General features: G+C 43.3%; 1 pseudogene across 1 annotated transcript in view; it reads right to left on the bottom strand.

Moving 5' to 3' along the window:
- The window catches only part of LOC308422006 (bisphosphoglycerate mutase-like), a 31,531-nt pseudogene extending 11,337 nt beyond the window's left edge, over positions 1–20,194 (bottom strand). The window contains exon 1 of the transcript in view: positions 19,847–20,194. The product of the transcript in view is annotated as a bisphosphoglycerate mutase-like (transcript). The remainder of the gene's footprint in view (positions 1–19,846) is intronic.
- Positions 20,195–20,753: the final 559 nt, after the last annotated feature.

Here is a 20,753-nt window from a genome sequence, read left to right as displayed (position 1 = left end):
TCTCATTGTTACTGCATTCTAGCATGAAGAAAGCTGATAGAATTCACCAGCTGATACAAGCCACAGGGGCTTTTATCCACTGATAGATCTTTATACTTGGGATGTTCCTCAATAAATGTTGAGTCAGTAAGTGGATTGAATACTTGCAACCAAACAAAATACCCATTGGATCCATTTATGTAAATTGCTTTAAGGACCAAATCAATTACAATTTTGAGGCAAATAATCTTTTTGTTTGTTTTATTTCTGAGGCTAATCCAAGGACGGTTTAGTCAAGACTGGCGCTATTTCATTGTATTTATTAGAATAGTTCAGAACCCAAGTATAGAAGAAGATAGGTCCCTGAGGGCAAGGATTAAAATGTATTTTTCATCCCCCTTAGTCAAACACTGGTGGTTGGTTCTAGGAGGCCATATGGTAAATTCAGGATGGTTAACTTTTAAAATGCAAATTATTAAATAAAGCATCATTTTCACTAGTGATATTACTTCGGAAAACTTATTACAGTGTTTTGCCATTAGAAATGATCCGACCCCAGTGTGGTAGTCTATGCCTGTAGCCAGCATTTGGGAACTAAAGAAGGGTGATTAAAGACTGAGGCCATTTTCAGCTTCATATTCAGACTCTGTCTCACAAAAGCAAACAGTGGAGCAAATGAAGCCCAAATGAACTGAGTGTATCTTTGTTTTACTATTTTTAAAATTTAATTAATTTTTTTTACTTATTCACTTTACATCCCACTCACTGCTCCTGTCCTGGTTACCCCCAGTCCTTCCCCCCTCTCCTCCTTTTCTTCTCTGAGCTTGTGGGGCCTCCCCTGGTTATCCCCAACCCTGGCATATCAAGTCTGTGAGACTAGGCATATCCTCTCCAGCACTGAGGTCAGACAAGGCAGCCCAGCTGGAAGAACATATCCCATGGACAGGCAACAGCTTTTGATACACCCCTTTACTATCTTTTAATCTGAGAAGAAGCCAAATCAGACAATAATAAAAAACAAAATAGATCTCCCTAGTTTCATTAGTACAGAGATTTTGCTCCATTTTCATCTGCAAGACAAACTGTGGCTTTAGTAAAATGCGCCTCGGAAGGAAAGTTGTTTATTTGAGAAGAAACAAAGGTTAAAAAAAAATCCTGCACAATGCAGGAATTTCATTGTCAAACATACAAGAGTCAGCTTCCAGAACATTCTCACATTTGTGAGAATAAATTTTGACTGAGTGCCAGGCGGCTTCCCTGGAAAAGGTTCTTAAATTATTAAGTTGAAAAAAACAGGTTCCTGACTTTAATTTGATTTTCAAGGATTTAAAGATGTTTTCTTCACAACCATGCGATAAGGGAAAAACTGGAAACTGTGAAAGGCGAGAGAAACCAAAAGAAAAGCAATAATCCATCCATTAGGAATGGAATGATCTATCCCTCTGTCAAAATATGAATCCCCTCAGAGTCTGCAGCATTATGACTTTCAACCTCCCTAAACCAAGCTTTGGGCTTTGGGGAAACAGATGAGAGAAATGCTTCCTGCTATTGGCCGGAGCTTGTCTTCAGCCACCTCAGATGAGTCAGTCTGCCCCATGAAATAGATTCTACCTCTGTCCCAGGGTGACATTCAGAGAATGTCAACCGTCAGATTCTTTCTAACATTCCCTGTGCTGGGCCTGCGGTCGATACCCAGTAATGATTTGCTTTCTTAGAGCCTGGGGATGTGGCTCAGTTGGTAGAGTGCTTGCCTGGCATACCTGACACCCTGGGATTGAACTTCAGGACTGTATAAAGCTAGGTATGGTGAAACAGCTAAAATCCCAGCAGTGGGAGTGGTGGGCAAGTAGCCGAAGGTCAAAGTCATTCTCCGTAAACAGAGAATTTGCTGGCAACATGGGATAAATAGTTTTGCTCTCTCTTAAGTAAACCAGATGTTCCACTTGAGACCAAAGGGCTAAGAATTGTCTTTTCCTCTTTTCCAGTCTCTGGCTACTTAGAGATATATGTAGTTAGTCCTCGGGGACCTGCTGCTCCTCAGACTTTCTCCTCCCTCTCTACAGGCACCTAGAATCATGCTTTCTTGCCAATACTAACCCTCTAGATGATAAGGACTTTGTACCATGCTCAGGTTCACTTATCACATCTCTCCCTCACTCATCTTTCTTGGCTGACGTCTCCAGGCCTGGTAGCTTAACAATCATGGTGAATATCTACAGCACCCTTGGCTTCTGTTTCCAGGGGCACAGCATTTGTTAAGTTGTCTCCTCCTGTCCTTCCTCCCTCTCCTCCTCTTTCTCTTGCCCATCCCTCCCTTCCTTCCCTTTCTAATCTGGTTCCTGCCCCTTCTTTTTGTGCTACTAGGGATTGAATGCAGGGTCTTGTATGTGCTAGAGAAGTGCTCAACTACAGAGCTGCATCCCGAGTATTTTCTCTCTGTCTCCTGATAGAACAATGACTGACACAGAGTTCCTCAGTGCTGTGTCTTTGTGGGCAGTGAGGACTTCCTTCTGAGTTACCTGGACAGGTAAAGACAAGACTTCATGAACTTGGGCCATCCCAGTTGTTCCCCTCTCCTTATATAATACACCTCTTGATTCAGGAGCCAATGGTGTATCAGTGTTCAGAGGCTCCTTCAAGAAGCCCTTGGGAAATGATCTAGAGCCCTGTTCTCAACCTTCCTAACACTGTGATCCTTTAATACAGCTCTTCATGTTGTGGTAACCTTCAACCATAAAATTATTTTTGCTGCTACTTCGTAAGTGTAATTTTGTGACTGTTATGAATTGTAATATAAGTATTTTTGGAGGTAGAAGTTTGCCAAAGGGCTTTTGACCCACAGTTTCAGAACCACTGCTCTAGGGAATCTAGATTTCATGGGGAGTCAGCGTGAGGGATGGATATTCCTTGGAGGTGTATCTATTAAGCTTTTTCCCCTGTCTCTGTTGTGTGAGCCTTTTGGCACTTTAAGATGAAAATTATTGATAAACATCTTGCTTACAAAGGGAACTTGTTTTCTGGCCACAGCACCTGAGAGAGGCAACAGGTAGGGATGTAATGGTAGAAAAAGGAAGTCTCTTAGGGTTTTACAGCTGTGAAGAGACACCATGACCAAGACAACTATTACAAAGGACAACGTTTAATTGTGGCTGGCCTATACGTTCAGAAAGCATGTCAGCATCTAGGTGGACATAATTTTGGAGAAGCAGCTGAGAGTTCTACATCTTGATCTGAAGGGAACTAGGAGGAGACTGCCTTTCTAGGCAGCCGGGGCAGGGGGTGGGGGGAGAATGGGCTCTGAGATTTTCACACTGGGTGGAACTTGAACACTAGAAGACCTCATAGCCTGCTTCAGTGACATATTTTCTCCAACAAGGCCACACCCACAGCAACAAGGCCATACCTCCTAATAGTGCCACGCACTGCCCCCCCCCCCGCCAGACATGAGTCTATTGGGCCAAACCTCTTCAAACCACCATAGGAAGTGATATCAATCTTTCTAGATAAACTCTTTTGCTTTCCCTGGATCCAAGTTTCTTCTTGGATAAACTGGAGGTGATAGCTATTCCTGAACTAACTCCCAGAAAGCCCTTGGCAGACCTCTCCTTGGCCACAGGGCTCATGTATAAATCACAATTATTGTTGGATGTTTGGGCTCCTCCCTGCAGCCCTCTGAAGCTCCTAATCTGTGACCTCATAGGCTTGATGATAATCTCAATTTATTTAAAGAAAGTGCATCACGTGGTCAAAATGCTTTATGTGAGCCAACTTGCGTTATCTTTGTACAACTTGAAGATGGAGAAACTGGTTAGGAGCACTGACTGCTCTTCCAGAGGTCCTGAGTTCAATTCCCAGCAACCACATGGTGGCTCACAACCATCTGGAATGGGATCTGATGTTCCTCTTCTGGTGTGTCTGAAGACAGCTACAATGTGTTCATATACATAAAATAGATCCATCTTTAAAAAAGAAGATGGGGAAACTGAGGCACATGGAGGCTTTCTTCACTGCCTTGCTGCTGGGACTCAAAAAAGTAGGTCACTGGCCATCTTTGCTCAAGCTTTGAGTTTCTGCTTCAGCTTTACCTTTGATGACCCGATTGATAACCTATACCTTGGGGACCTGATTAGAAAATTCAAATGACTCCTTGAAACACCTTCTGGAAGAACATGCATTTCCAGTTCCCAAAGCCAACTTCTTTTCCAACTTCTGGAGAGAGATCCCTTTGGAAAGTCAATCTGCTGGTGATTAGTCAATCTGCTGGTGGAAAGTCAATCTGCTGGGAGGTGGGGGGTAGGTGGGGGGAGGTTTGAGCCTCTGTGGCGCTGAGCTGAGTTAAAAGGTGCTCCCCCAACTCCCTGCTTACTCCCTGTACATTCTGGGGCTCATTCTTCCATATCAACAGCTCTCGAAGGCTTCCAGCAATTGCTTTATGTGTTGGACAATCCACCTGACCTGGCCTAGTTTCCAGTGGCTCCTTTGGAGACAGCTGTGCTGCGTCAAGAGCCAGCTCCCATGTGGGAGGTCTGATTTACTGGGCAGCTCGTGGGATTATCAAATATTTTAACTATTACTTGTCACTTGAATGGGAACACCTTCCACACACCAGTCACATGTCAGCAGCGGGGAGATGGAAGAGAATCTCGTCCTTTCTGTCCCTTATTAAGAGGCCGAGCACAGTACCTCCTTGTAAGGAATTCTAGGGTCGCTGCGGCTGCTAGCTCTTACCTTACGCATGCGCTCTATGCTCTGGGCAGAATGTCCTGCTCACTGTGTGAATCCTCCAGATTTTACCGTCATGGAAACAGGAGCTTAGAGGATAGATTTACACCACAGGTAGGGCTGAGGTTGGGAGTTGGGCACGTCTAAACTCCAAAGACTGTTTTCCTGCCCACCAGGCTGTCTTGCTTACAGCTGTTGTGGGTCTCAGTAGGGATGAAGGGATGTTCACGCGTGAATCACATACAAGGCAGCTTGTAAAACTTCCCACCTGCTTCTGGGACCCATTGCTGGGATTGACTGGGTTTATTTGGGCGATTATGGGCAAAAATTTGCATTTTGTGCTTTTAACAGCTCAGGGTTTGACAGCTGGGGAGATAAGCAGGTTGAATGAAGAGCGCAGATCCCGAGAAACAAGGAGAAAATAAATTTGAACATCAAACCCCTAAAGCCAGAGACGGTAGTACACACTGGTAATCCCAACACTTGGGATGGGGACCTGGGAGGGCCTGAGGCAAGCCTGGGCTACAAAACAAGATGTTTCCACAAAACACACGACAAACAACTCAACCCAAGATGTCAGCCTCTGGGAACTGACAGGAAGGAGGTTGTAGCAGTGGTTAACCAAGGGTTGGCTGCATGTGCTTGGCTGATAGTGAATGGTAGGGTGATGCACTCTAATCTACAATACAGGCTCACCAAGTGCATACACTCCTTATTTAGAATTAACAGCCCGACGCCATTTCAAGAAGTCCATTTCACTAAAGACCGCCCGGGTGAATAAAAAACAGGAAGTGGGGGCTGATTCAGAGAAAATGGTTTGGCTGACACGTTCTCTGCTTTGGATACACGGTTCATTAAGTTCACCTCTTTTCCCAGTTTATTAAAAGGGCCCTTTGCAGAGGTAGTTGTTAGGTGTATAACCAGCTAGCTGGGCTTGTCGCCTTTTTCTTTGAAATGTTAGGGCTAGATTGTATCTGAGTTTGATCAGACTTTCCTCTGATTTAGTGAGGGTAGGCCGTCTCTAAAGTGTTTCATTATAGTGCTCACAATAGTTTAATAGTGACCAATATGTGCAGTGGTCTAGAACACAGGTTTAGGGTGTATACAGAGTGCTTTCAACAAAGCAAAACCTAACTAATTGCTGTATGTGGCTTGATTGCCCACTTGGAATTCTTCTTAAGGATAGTTAGTATTGGGAAAGACCAGCTGCTCCTACATCCGTGTGATTTGGGGGCTGGAAGGAGGCTTGGATGTAGCCAACTTCTTTTCAGACATTCCTTAGGAACATGAATTTTCATAAGAACCCAACCCAAAGAAAACATGGGGAAAAAGTCCGCCCCTTACATGTATGCCTCAGTGGGCTGTCCCCTCGCCCAGTGCTAATCTACACAGCAGAACATTAGCATATGGACTCTCACAGATAGACACCTCCCCACCCCACTCCACACCTCACCTTCATCTCAATCTCAGTAACTCACATAAAAAAAACCAAAACAACAAAAAAACCAAACCAAACCAAACCAAACCAAAACAAACAACACCAGGCTGCCTTTCTGATCTCAAGGAGTCCAGGAGGTGAAGGAGGTTGTTCATTACTTGATTTATATTTTTATTAGTATTATCTTGCTTGTAACTTATTTTGGCAGTTCAAGATAGACAGACAAATTCCTATGCATATTTAAGGCATGTAAAAGTTCCCAAATTGCTAAGATCATAAACTTAACTGATAAAGACTTAAGCAGGGTATGGTGGCTCATGCCTCTAATCCCAGCAACTGGGAGGCTGAGCTAAGAGAATTGCTACAAACTAGGTTTGCTTTGATTATGTACTGATTTCTTGTCTCAAAGAAAGAAAGAAAGAAAGAAAGAAAGAAAGAAAGAAAGAAAGAAAGAAAGAAAGAAAGAAACAACAGCAAAACCCATGCTGAAAGATGGCAACATACTATTTATCCTAGAGCTCTGGTCTGAGTTCCATCTTTTCCTCCCTCCCTCCTTCCTTCCTTCCCTCCCTCCCTTCCTTCTTCCCTCCCTCCCATATTTTCTTCCTCCTATAAGTATGCGATGATTGACTAGCAAGGACCATCTACTGATACTGGTGATGACTAAGTACAGATTATGCCTTTATGAGCTCTTACAGATGCTAGCTGGTAAGGCACATTGACCTGATTTCCCAGAGAGGGTGGATACGCAGTTCTTTCTGATCATAAGAAAGTCAGTTCTTATGATCAAAACCTTTAGTTCCACTACAGATGATGGTGCCTTTGAGGCTAACGCATTCATTCCCAATTCTTTAAAAAAAAAAATGGAGCAAATTTATGGTCCGATTTTACTAGTGTTTTGTTTTGTTTTTTTTTTCCAACTCAGTAAGTGTTTCATTTGCAAAACCAGGACACGCTTTTTATTTTTATTTTTTTCCCCACCAAAAAAGAGGCAGAGAATTGTGAGATCCTTCTTAGGTTCAGGCAAGACATCTGTTTCTCTGAAGAACATTTGTCTTTTTACATGAGTAATAACTAGGAGAAAAGAAATGAGAGAAATAGATGCTCTTCATTGCCATGGGGGATTATTTATAAAAGCACAGGCAGGCTTCTGAAGCAGGAGCAAGCTTCTTCTTCAGCCAATCCTGTAGTGTGCAAAAGATATGTCGCAAGACCATTGATGGATGCCTGAAACTGCAAAAGATATGGAGTGTGTAACGTACTTTTCCTACTCATACATAATTATGACTAAGTTTGTTTTATGAATTAGTTATGGCGTGGTGGTTTGAATGAGAATGGCTCCCATAGGCTCATGTTTGCATGCTTAGTCCCTAGTTGGTAGAACCATTTGGGAAGGATTAGGGGGTGTGGCCTTGTTGAAGTAGGTACAGGTGGCTTTGAGGTTTTTCTCTCTCTGCATCAGGAGATAAGTTCTCACCTGCCTGTGGTGATAAGCAAGCCCCTGATTAAATGCTTTCTTTGTGAGAGTTGTCCTAGTCAGAGTTTCCTCTTCATAGTGATAGAACAGCAACTAAGATGCATGGCAAGGAGTAACCATAATAAGGCAAGACTATTATAACTACACATTGTAATAAAAAAAATCCACTTAAAATTTAGGGTTTGTTTCTTCCTAGAAATTGCCATGTAATATTTTGGACTACAGTTCACCACAGGTAACTATGACCACAGAAACAAAACTGAACAGAAGAATATTGCATGGACATTCTAAGAATCCTGACATCAAAATATTTGTTGGAATGGATGGTGAAACAGAAAAGGATGCTGGGATAGTTTCTGCTGCTGTCACAAATACCTGAGGCCATCAGCTTATGAAGAGGGCTGTTTTAGCTCATGGGTTTGGAGGTCCCCAGGGAGGACTGGTTGGCCCCAGTGATTTTGGGTCTGTGGTAAGGCAGCATCTTGTGGTGGTGTGATGGTAAAAAGCTTACCTGAGAAGGGTGTACAGAGATAGAGAAGAGAAAATAGGGGTCCCACGGTCCTTTTCATAGGCATACCCTCAGCAATCTAAACCTTCTATGAGCTTCAATCTCTTAAAGGCTCCACTATTTCCCAATAGTGCTGAGCGGGGGACCAAGCAATTGACCCAGGGGCTTCAGAGAATAGCTAATATCTAACTACAGCAACAAACATGCAAGCAGACACCAGGAAAAGTAATAAATGTTTATCGTAAGATGAACCCTGGAGGAAGGATGGAAAAGTCTCAGGTATATTTACCTCCTCAGGTATATATTACCAGTCAAAGGTGAAGTCACATCAAACTGAATTCAAGGTAGTTTAAAAGTAAGTCATGAAAAACAAGTTTTAAGGAGACAGTAAAAACATAAACAGCTTCAGATTTGAAGATAACAAAATAATCAATGTATTAAATAAACAATGGAAAAATGAATACATTAAAAATATATTATAGGGCTGGAGAGATGGCTCAGTGGTTAAGGGCACTGACTGCTCTTCCAGAGGTCTTGAGTTCAAATCTCAGCAACCACATGGTGGCTCACAACCATCTGTAATGAGATCTGATGCCCTCTTCTGGTGTGTCTGAAGACAGCTACAGTGTATTCATATACATAAAATGAATAAATCTTTAAAAAACATATATATTATATAAAACTAGCTTTGGTTACAATATAAACATATTAAAGACACATTAATGTCAATTAAGTGTGTTTCCTTCCTCTTTCTTTCTATTTCATGCTTATGGGTGTTTTTTTCTGCATATATTTATGGATATCCTGTATATGGTGATAGCTGACACCGAAAGGGGTCACTGGGTGCCTTGAAGCTGGAGTTCCAGATGGCTGTGGGCCACCATATGGGTGCTGGATCCAAACCTGGGTCTTCTGGAATAGCATCAAGCCCTCCTAAATGCTGAGCTTTTCTTTCTATTTATTTTCTCTTTCTTTGCTTTCTTCTCCCCCTTCGTTTTCTCCCCCCTCCTTTCTTTCTTCCAATAGCACCTTTCTATGTTGCTCAAGCTGGTCTTGAACTCCGAAGTTCAAGCAGCCTGCTCCTCTGCCTCACTAGTGGCTGGAAGTACACGGGCCACAATGCTTCTTGTGCCCTTGGGTTTGTGCTGTTACTTTATTTATTTATTTATTTAGTATTGAAGACAACCAGATTATAATAACTGCTCTGGGCAAAGATTTAAAAAAAAGGAACTGAAATAGGGACATTCATTAGTGGAAATATATTTTGAAAAATTCAGACTCAAGTAACACAGATGGTTAGGTGCAATTTCATGTGTCCATTTTTTACTTCTCAATTAGCAAAGGATTTAAAATATACTTGACTTTGGGACAAGACTTCCTAAGCTTTTTCAATTCATGATCCTTTCTTGCCCTGAGGATTTTTTTACTTGACTAAAAGTACATGGATATATAAAAGCAAGGCTACAACTCAAACATTTACTGACAATAAATCCTAAGAAAATTTATCTTGAGACAGTTCTTTGTTATAAATATAATTTTAATATTTATTAACTGTGAAAGCAAATTTACATTCTGATGAGATAGATGAACTTATTTTTTTATGTAAAACATTAAGCCTTGGCTCAATGTTTGATTCTGCAGTACACAGAGCATCTTCAGTGTTTTTTCAGAGTTGATCAATATTTTGATTTTGTTATTGTCAATGATGAGAACACCACTTTGCATAAATATACGGAACAAAATGGTAGATGTATGTTTAGGGCATTTTGGAAATTGTTGAAAATTCTGTGCTAATCCCAAGCCAAAATTCATTAGACAATTTTAAAAATAAATCTTAAGTTAGCAGTTCAATCAGTGATTTTAGAAATCAGATGTTCTAGACGGAATGCAATCCAGACTCTGACACTTACATGCTAAGGGATGATGGTAGGAACAATATCAGAAGCCCTGGTTTTCTGTAACTAGACAAGCATGTCTTCACAGGAGCAGAATCCTGTTGTACTTACTGGCAAAGCACTGCAGGTCACAGCACACATGTGCCTTGTATCTGGTGATGGGCGCTACGATGTTGTGCGTGGACAGGACAGACATGTACAGGTGGGAGTCGGATTCATTGTGTGTATTCGATTTTGAATTAATTCTTTAAAAAAGTAATATTTATTTATGCATTACATATAAATACATTGTAGCTGGCTTCAGGCACACCAGATCTCATTACAGATAGTTGTGAGCCACAATGTGGTTGCTGGGATTTGAACTCAGGACCTCTGGGAGAGCAGTCAGTGCTCTTAGCCACTGAGCCATCTCTCCAGCCCTTAAATTCATTCTTGACTATGGCGTATTCACAAATCTTTAACTGCAGCCACATTTTCTCAATCCCTCACATGCAAGCTGAACGACCTTACCGGAGACTGCCACCCGTGTTGAAGACACTGTGTTCTGAGTTGCATATTCAGGAAAACAGTCCCTTCATTTACTGCTGATAGACGTGTAAACTGGCAAACTTTAAGAAGTATTTATTATTTGAACATGTCATACATGCATACAATGCATCTTGATCATATCTGTATCTCTCTCCCCTACTTCAGCCCTCCCCAGGACCCCCCCCCATCACATTCTTCAACTGCATGCCCTCCATTTATTTTATTTATTTATTTATAACTCTGTGAGTCCAGTTAGCGCTGCCCACAGGGTGGGCCTGGAGCCGATCCACTGGAACACGGGCAATGTGTCAATATCTATCTGACCCCAAAAATATTTTCTATACTTAATTTCATTTTCTGACTTAATTAGAGTGGAGTAGACCCATATTTACACACCAGAATGTTCATTGTAGCATAATTAATTAATTAGTTGCCAAATTAGATAAGTGACTTAAATGTCCAATAGAGAATAATCATTAGTAATAGAGACAATAAAGAAAATGTAGCATTAGGTAACCAGTATGAGTGTTATTCTCAAAAAACACACACGAGAAAGTCTCCAGTTATGAAACTGTGTGAGAGATACATTCCATGTTTGAAACATGTTCCATGTTTTAAAAAATGCTTAGAAATAAAAAGCAGAAGGAAAATAATCAATCAAACAAAAACAAAGCAAGACCAGTCATCTTAGGTAGGATTGCAGGTGAATTATGGGCTTTTCTGTCTTCTCCACAAGAACCCTATGGCCAGCCATGTTTATCAGTAAACTGACAGGTCCCGTGTTCAATTTTCTTGTTTCCATTGTTCCATATCACTGCAGTGAAGAATCCAAAACTCGTCATCTGCAATTCAGGTCCTTTCATGTGGGCTTCCTGTCTCTCTTCCTATTTCCAGTGGTTCCCTCGCCCAGCCTCTGACACTCCCAGATAGCCCTTCTCCTCCTCAGAGTCACATACATAGCTAGGTCTCAGGGTACAAGAGGGATCTTCTCTACTCCGAGGGCATCTGCCAAGTCCAGCCTCTGAGTTCTTACCAGAGCTTGCTGCAGGTCTGTTTTCTGGCTTTTTCTGTGGGCACCTGTTTCTGCAGCTAGACTGGAAGACCCTATGGGGCAGCCCCTTGTGATATCTACTACAGTGCTCAGTACATAGAAATTGCTGCCATACACAGCTCAGTAAGTCCTCAGATTGTCTACTTCCTATTCTATTTGTGGCTCATTGTGCATTTGGGAAAATGTTTGCATGTCCTTCTTTTACCTTTCAAAACAAATCCATTTAGAGACTAGTAGTCCAGACTATCGGTAATCTTAGTAAGCTACAGGGACATTCCAGAACGAGTAGAAATTTGACTGTAGACTAAACAGATACTTCCCTTCTCCCTGCCCTTGCTTTTTGTTGATTTTTATACTTCATTTGATGTGTTAGTACTAGGCAGATATTTGGACTCTTTCTTGGGGCAGATAGAGCCCAGGGTCTCACACATGCTGAGCGAGTGCCCTTTCACCCAAACACACCTTCAGCCTCTTGTGTCCATCTCAGCAGAGAAGAAATGTAAAGAATAACGACTCCTTTGCTACCTTTTACCTGACATGAAATTCATTTGCGTTGCTAGAGTTTAAAGGGTCTGGCTGCCTTTGAGACTAGATATGAAAGTTAGGACTGTAACAAGGGCTGGTGGCCATAAGGTACAGGCAGAAAGTCACAGCCTCAGATACCCGGACTCCAGGCTGAATCTTCCTGGGTCTGGCTGTGGGTGGGGCTTCGATGGATTTACCATGAAAGTGCAAGGCATGTTGAGTGACCTAAACTTTTACCTGCTTAGGCCTGTAGAGAGTCCCTAGCAGTTTTGTAGTGTGCGTGTGTGTGTGTGTGTGTGTGCTGTGTGTGTGTTTGTATATGTGTGTGGTGTGTATGTGTGTGTATGTATATGTGTGTATATGTGTGGTGTGTATGTGTGTGTATGTATATGTGTGTATATGTGTGGTGTGTATGTGTGTGTATGTATATGTGTGTATATGTGTGGTGTGTATGTGTGTGAATGTATATGTGTATATGTGTGTGTATAGGTGTGGTGTGTGTGTATGTGTGTGGTGTGTTTGTGTGTATGTATATGTGTATGTATATGTGTGTATATTTGTGGTGTGTGTGGTGTATAGGACAAAGGTCAATATCAGGTATCTTCCTCAGTAGTTCTCGATCTTATTTTTTGAGTCAGGGTCTCTTGTGGAACCTGATGTCTCGGACCAGCAAACTCCTGGGCCCTGTCTCCATCCCAGCTCAAGAATTGCAGATAGGCCCAGTTTTTACATGGACTCTGGGGGCTGGGAGTGTGGGTAGAGGGGTCTGAGCTCTGGTTCTCATGGTTGTACAAGAAAACTATGCCAACAAAATTGGTTTTTCATACAAAATGCTTTGGGGCCCACGAAGCCTTGCTGTGCCTTTGGTCTACTAGGCTTCCTAGCTTATCCTTGCCTAAGGGATACTCAGCCTTATGTGGTGACAGCTAAACAGAATTGTTTTTCAAGCTTCTCATTTTCCAATGCAGGGGTCTAGAGTTTGGTATAAAAATCTACATTACAATTTTTAAAAAAGGTTTAGTACTTTATGTGTATAAAAGTTTGCCTGCATGTGTGTGTGCGTGTGTGTGTGTGTGTGTGTGTGAGAGAGAGAGAGAGACATGTGTGCTAGGTTTCCAAGGAGGTCAGACTCACTGTCTTAGTTAGGGTTTCTATTGCTGTAAAGAGACTTCATGGCCACATCCACTCCTGTAAAAGAAATAATTTCATTGGGGCTGACTTACAGTTGAATCTTTTATTGTTAAGGCAGGAAACCTTGCAGCATGTTTATCTGCAGATAAACATGGTACTGGAGAAGGACCTCCTTCCTCTCGATCTGCAGGCAGCAGAATGACTGTGAGCAACACCGGACATGGCTTGACCATGTGAAACCTCAAGCCACTCCCACCAGTGACACCAACAAATCCACACCTACCCCAAGGCCATTTCTCCTAATAGTGCCACTCTCTATGGGCCAAGCATTCAAACACGAGTCATTCCTATTTAACCCCCAATACCCACACTTGAGTTTCTGGTAGTTGTGGTGGGAGCTAGGATTGAACCTGAGTTTCTGCAAAAGCAATAAGAGATCTTAATTACTAAATCAACCCCTAAAAAAAAAATCTGTATTTAAAACATTTTCTACTTAAGACAACACCTTTTGTGGCTGCACAAGTTATATCTAGAGACTCTGCTGATGCCGTGGGTCATGTGTTGCTTAGGATTTTCTGTGGTTCTGGTTTCTATAAGAATTACAGAATTGCTAAATGTAAACAGCAATTCCGTAGTTCCAGCCAACCTTCCAGCCTTGTTTTCTGCCTATGAAGAACAGGTGGAAACAGGTCTGAGCCAGCGAGCTTTGATTTTTCCCATTGCTATAACCAACTCCTTGACAGTCTCTACATATTTGCTCCTAGACATAAGGCCAGAGGGTTGACCAAAGGTGTGGATACACGAATTGGTCACTTAACTCAGTGCCCAACTGATGGAGCAGCAAAGTCACATGACCACTGGCCGACTGTATGACATGGGTCTCCCTCCTGGCCACTCATCAGTTTTGAAGGTGGTGTCTTAGTCAGGGTTTTCATTCCTGCACAAACATCATGACCAAGAAACAAGTTGGGGAGCAAAGGGTTTATTCAGCTTACACTTCCACATTGCTGTTTATCACCAAAGGAAGCCAGGACTGGAACTCAAGCAGGTCAGGAAGCAGGAGCTGATGCAGAGGCCATGGAGGGATGTTACTTACTGGCTTTCTTCCCCTGGCTTGCTCAGTGTGCATTCTTATAGAACCCAGGCCTACCAGCCCAGGGATGGTACCACCCACAATGGGCTGGGCCCTCCCCCCTTGATCACTAGTTGAGAAAATGCCTTACACCTGGATCTCATGGAGGCATTTTCTCAACTGAGGCTCTTTTCTCTGTGACAACTCCAGCTTGTGTCAAGTTGACACAAAACCAGCCAGTACAGGTGGTGACTGTTTGGAGTCCTCTGTAGGATGCAACCAGGAAGGTCAAGAAAAGTTCACATAGCCACTTGAATAGAGAGCTAATCACTCCACTAGGACTCCCAAGTCCTCTGGAAGCCCTGTACACTGTTCCAGAGCTAAAGGCTGTCCACACTGTGAAGGCTAGCACAATATGGAAGGAATCACTCCCGTCTGCCATTTCCTGTTCTTCTAAGCTCCTGCAGTCACAAGGACACTGTGACATGCTAGGGGTTATAGAAAGGAGAGAAAGAGAACCAGGGCTTGCCAGTCACTGCCTATGGGGTCCTTCTGCTGTCAGCTTCGATTGGCCATAACGCTACTTTAAATGGCTTCGTTTTGACTGCTAATTAGCTTGTTTGTTGAGCTGGCTTGCCCCTAGAGTGGCTTTGAGATCTGCTGCCTAGCCCTTCAGCAACTGCAAGGCCAGAGCTTGGGCAAGATCTGCTATACAAACTCTACTTCCTCGGACTCTGACTAGGGTGGACTCTGGTGGGGCAGAGAGGAAAGAGTGTGGTCGGGACGTGGAGCACAGGGTTTCCCTAGTGGCCCGAGGCAGCTGATCCTGGCGCAAAGACTTCTGGGAGACACCCCCCCCCAAACAAAGCAGGAGTTGTTAGAACGACTTACTGTTAGTCTGAAGGAAACTCCAGTTTCCCAGACTCCAAAAGGTACTCCAAATGTCCAGAAGTGAGCTCACCCTGAACTCAACCTGGGTTTCTGGCAGTTAAATAAAAACCAGCGTTCCTCGGGAACTTGCAAAAACTGGTTCGCATTTTCCAAAAGTAGTTGTTTCCTTTACTTCTGACAGACAGGACCAATGGCTACCTATGGCATATCACAGTGGAGGCTCGGCTCCAGGCTCCCAGAGTATCACAAGTACTTTTATACATTTCAAAGTCCACGCTGGATTCTGTTCCTTCTCATCTCTCTCCTACCCGGAACATCCACCTGCTCATGGGTTCTCTAGTTCAGCTATTCAGTCGACCTACAAGCCTACTACGCCTACTCCTACTGTGCTCCCCCCTTCCCTTCCCCCAATAAATTTACTTTAACCTAGGCCTGTCATATGGCACCATTCCTCAGGGGGCCACTTTGGCGCAGGCCCACTAAGGTACTCCCTCCCCGCCGCATTATGCTGTGTTATAAAACATAACAAACCCATGGAAAGTCTGTTCAGGTATAGAAGGTGAAGGGGTCTCATAGGTCTGAGCTTGGCCAACATAGCTCCGGGAGCCTTGACCTTTTCTCCATTTCCTTACCTAAACTGTTGGCCCTTATTTGGCCACTTCCTCCTCCTAAGGCTGATTACCAAGGTCCCTCTATCAAAGCATTGAAACCCAGCAACCAAAAGTCCCTTTTGGGCTATTCTAATTAACATGCCAATCAAAACAAACCAACTCGTCCTAACACAGGGCTTCCCTCCTATTTCATTTATAAACCAACATTTTCGGAGGAGACATATCTGTGTCCTTTCTATCCAGAAGCAGGCCTTTATCCCAAAGGCAAATATCCCCCCCCCCTTTCTTTCCTCTTTCTGTCTCTGTCTGTCTCTCTGTCTTTGTCTCTCTTTGTCTGTCTCTGTCTCTCTCTCATCTCATATGCCCTGTCTCTGTCCCACTGGGGCAAATAAATCTTCTTTGTGGTGAAAACTTAGTCTTGGTGTTCGGTGCTGACTTCAGTCTTTTCAGAGACGGTCTGATGCTGGCGCTGAGTTCAGGGTAGCCGGCCGTCTTCTCTTCTGTCCTTGCCCTCTTTCTCTTCCTCCTTCACTTCCTCTTTCTCCTCGTCTCCCTCCTCTCCCTCCTCAAGTCAGAATCTTACTATGGAGCCCAGACCGGTCTTGAACTCACCACGTAGCCCAGGCTTTCTTTAAACAAGCAGTCTTTGTCTCTGCCTCCCAAATGCTGAGATGACCACCATGTGTCACAGAGTTTGGTGTGTGCTTCTTTAAGGATTTCAAAAACTGTTGGTTTTTGTATAAAGAGTATGTATTTCATATAAGCCTATTTTCATCCTAAATTAGTTTGCAGGGAAGTGTTGAGGATCGAACCTAGCTAGGGCCTTGACTATGACAAGCAAATATTCTATCACTGAGTTAAGCCCCAGATCCCTTTGACAAAAAAATAAAGCAAACTAGTAATTTTAGAGATACTGCTGCAAATGTATCATAGGGGGAGTTAAAGAAATTATGAGTTTTTCTGTTTCCCAGGAGTCAGGCTACTGTTCTGGTTTAAATGAGACTATCCTACTAGACTCATTTTTAAACTCTTACTTAGTCTCTGTGTAAGAGTGGCGGTTTCAGCACTAGACATACAAAATGAGTACATGACCACTCTGAGGTATAGAGAAGGTTTTTATTGTAGACATTGGGGAGGGTACAGTCCAGAGCAGAGAGAGAAAATAGTAGACTAAGCATGGCCAGTCTATTATCATGGGAGCATGGCAGCATCCAGGCAGGTATGGTGCAGGAGGAGCTGAGAGTTCTACATCTTCTAAGGGTCTCAAAACCCAAACCACAGTGACACAATTTCCCCAACAAAGCCACACCTACTCCAACTGGGCCACACCTCCTCATAGTGCCACTCCCTGGGCCAAGCATATTCAAACCATCACAGGCTATTTCTAGTCTTCCCTCTGTTTTGTGCAACATCAAGAGGTAAGTCCTCAGCTGCCACTCTCTCCCTTGTCTGGGAGACCTTCCTGGTAGTCAATATTCCTTATATTAGAGTATATTAGATGATAGGGTTGAATCACTTTGTCTTTTGATTCATTCACTCATGAATTAACAGCTGAATTCCTGTGGCAGTCCAGGTGCTGACTCAGTGCCAGGTCTGGGTGGGAAAGTATATAAAAACAAATGTAAAATAAATGTCTCCGAACCTCGAGGACCTGGCTTAACACGTTTGCAATGGTTTGATCCTGACCTTTGTCCCTGGGCTTTGGGATTTTTATTCCCTTATCAAATGAAGAGCTAGCTCACCTCCCACTTGCTTTTCTTTGGGATTGACTGATGCCTCAGGCTGAAAGCCCCCAGAGCAGGAATACCTTGCTTTAGCTGTCTTCTTGACTTTGGCTCATGCTTCTTCACTACCTCATTATGGCTTGGATACTTTTAAGAAAATTAAGCAAATATTTCATCCAGCTTTGTGCACTGGCTTTGGTCTTAATCATTCATCTTGTCATTGCCAAAGGAGACCTACAAAATAACTTGGGTTCAAATCCCAGCTCTTATTTCCAACTGAACTGGGTTAGCCAAACTGTCTTCTTCTCCCTTAGTCAAACACATTGAACCCTACCAACTAATCTTCATGGTTTCGTAATTTGAAAGTGGAAGCCTTTGTTTTTTGGTTTGGGTAAAGTAGCACAGGAGCAGTTGCGCTCCCTGACTGTGTCCCAAGCTAGAAGGTACGTTCTGGGATTATGGAAAATTTGTGGTTTTCTCTCCATTTTTTTCTTTCCCAAGAAATCTCAGTAAGGAGAATCTGTATAGTATGCTCGCCCCGAGGGAAAGGGTTACTTTGTAAATATAACCAAGGACTCAGCCAAAATACATATTATTTAAAACCAAAAACATATTGCAAAATATGGGTTTCAGGATGAAGTCCCTAACTCACCTCTGATGCAGAGAACCCTATTCACTTTTATTATTTTACAAAGCTAGTCAACATTAACCTGGCTCTGCTTTGGTTTCTCATTTAATGCCTTTAAATAGAGTCCTCACCCTAAATATTTCTTCTAATCAGAATTCTTTTAGCAAAAGTTCTGTCATTAACATGAGCATAAGTGGTGTGTGTGTGCATGTGTGTGTGTGTCTGTCTGTCTGTGCATGTGTGTTTTAAACCAAGGGTTGATTTAGTAAACTTGGGCTACCTTCAATAATCAACAACCAAAGCTGGGGTGCCAAATCCATTTTCTGAGTAAGGAAATCAGCTGGGAGGAATTGTTTGACCTGCCCAAGGCCAAAAGCCTTGGAGAGGAGGTGACAAACCAGTGTCACCCCATTTATTACCTTCCTGCCTTCTGGACATCTTCTGGTGTTCCAGTACTATCCAAAGAAGATACCTCTCTGTGGTCTGAGTGTCAATTAAATTCATGGAGTGTTTATTTGAAATTTTACAATGCTTGCCACCAAGACTATGGTCAGTGTCTTTAAAAGGTGACAAGGGAGGCTGAGGAGATGCTCAGTGGATAAAGCACTTGCCACAGAAGCATGAGAACCTGAATTTGGATCTTAAGAAGCCACGGAAATGATGTGGTACAGTAACACCTGTAGCCCTGGAGTTAGGAAACGGAGGTAGGAGGGGCCCTGGGGCTTCCTGGCCAGCCATCTAGCAGAACTGGAGAGTTCCAGGTTCAGAGTGAGATCTTGTCTCAAAAGAAAAGATGGAGAAGACCAAGAAAGCACTCAACACTCACCCTTGGCCTCTGTGTGCCCTTTGCCTGAAAACACACCCGAGTGGGTAAGAACATGCAAGCACGCACAAAGGGATGAGGGCTGTGTCATGCTAGTGCCGTTGGGTCTGGATGGAGAAGCTGGACATCTGGGCACACAGAAGTAACTCATGTCAGGAATGGAGGGGTTTGCTCATTACCAATGATACACACACAGATGAGCCTATTGTGTGGTATTGGGTGAGCTGAGCCACCCACCTATCTCTCATGAGATAAAGAGACTAAGATTTCGGAAGGCTGGAAGGGCAAGTGTGACCAGAATATATTATATACATGTATAAAATTGTCCAACAGTAAAAAAATTAAACACTAGAATTTTTTGTTGTTGTTTTTTATTGTTATTTTATTTTTTGAGACAGGGTTTCTGTGTAGATCAGGCTGGCCTTAAACTCACAGAGATCTGCCTGCCTCTGCCTCTGCCGAGCTGGGAATAAAGGTGTGTGCACCACAGTCAGGCTGAAAAAAAAAAAAAAACTAGTTATTTTTAAAAGCTCAATTTTATAGACAAAAGCTAAAATAAAGCCTCCTTTGTACATTAAAAAAAATTACCTATTTCAATTAGCAATCAACGCCAGATCCCATGCAGATTGTCTTCTCTGAATGAACAAAAATAGCGTGAACCTAAGACTTGAGGCTGGAAAATAAAAGATGTGACATTGTCTCGGCTGGCATCTGTCTGCCCCTTCTCCCACTCCTTTGCCATTTGTCGCTTGCAGAGGACTGGAGGCAAGGATGACATGGCAGATGGAACAAGACAGTACCCGGAGCTCTCCTTCCTCCTGGCACCTTCAGAATTGGACTTACCTTTGCTGCCCTTGTGGTCCTATGAACATCTGATTTTCGGAAAGGGCTGCACGGAGGGGCTGACCGGATCAAATTAAAACTCTGAGCTTCACGCAGGCGCAAGCAGCCGCCGCAGCAACAGCAGCGGCAACAAAAAGTTAGAGCCTCTTGTCTAAGGATATATACGAAGCCAGAAATAGACGTTGGAGCTGTGGCCTGCCAGTCTGGGACTGCGATGGTGTAGATTGGCTCTAATTGAATGGCCGCGTGAGTCACGCTTACCCAGTGCAGGGAGCCAGCGCAAGGACTCAGCATCCTTTCGTAATGTTCGGTAGCTAAGTTGAAGGAAAGAGAGAAGTTTTCGTTCATGATCTCATTCCAATCAGAATGTGTCCAGACGCCCAAATATTTGATTTGAGCCCGGTTGCTAAGAGACCTCCCACTGGGACCCAGTTGCCTGCGGGCAGGAGGGCGGTATTGGCATCGCCTCAGATTTCTGCCAATTTATTCTGAAACCAGAAAACCTGGAACTGCGGCCTCCTCAAGGCAACGGTGGAGAGAGGAGAGATCTGAATCAGCCAAACACCAGGGGAAAAACCCGCACTGACCTTCTAGGCGCTTTGGGAGGGCTTGGGAGAAAATCCTAAGCCTGGATTGTTTACTTACTGTTAAATATGCTGGCCTGGTAAGAAGAAGAAAGCCGGGGCTCTGTGCTTGGGCAATGCAAGTGACATCTTGAAGCAAGCTCAGGGACGCAGTGGTGGACTTCCTTGTTATTGTTGGGTGTTGAATAAGCTTCAAGCTCCCAACTACACATTCCCAGCATCTTGGCTTTTAATTGCTGAGTGACTTAAACCCCTTAGGGGGATAGCCTGAGATGTTGGCCGGGATGAATGTGTGAGAGGCCAGCATATAAGTCAGAGCTGAG

This window comes from Micromys minutus (genome assembly GCF_963924665.1).
Source record: "Micromys minutus genome assembly, chromosome: 6".
NCBI lineage: Eukaryota > Metazoa > Chordata > Mammalia > Rodentia > Muridae > Micromys > Micromys minutus.
This window is presented reverse-complemented; position numbering and strand designations above follow the sequence as displayed.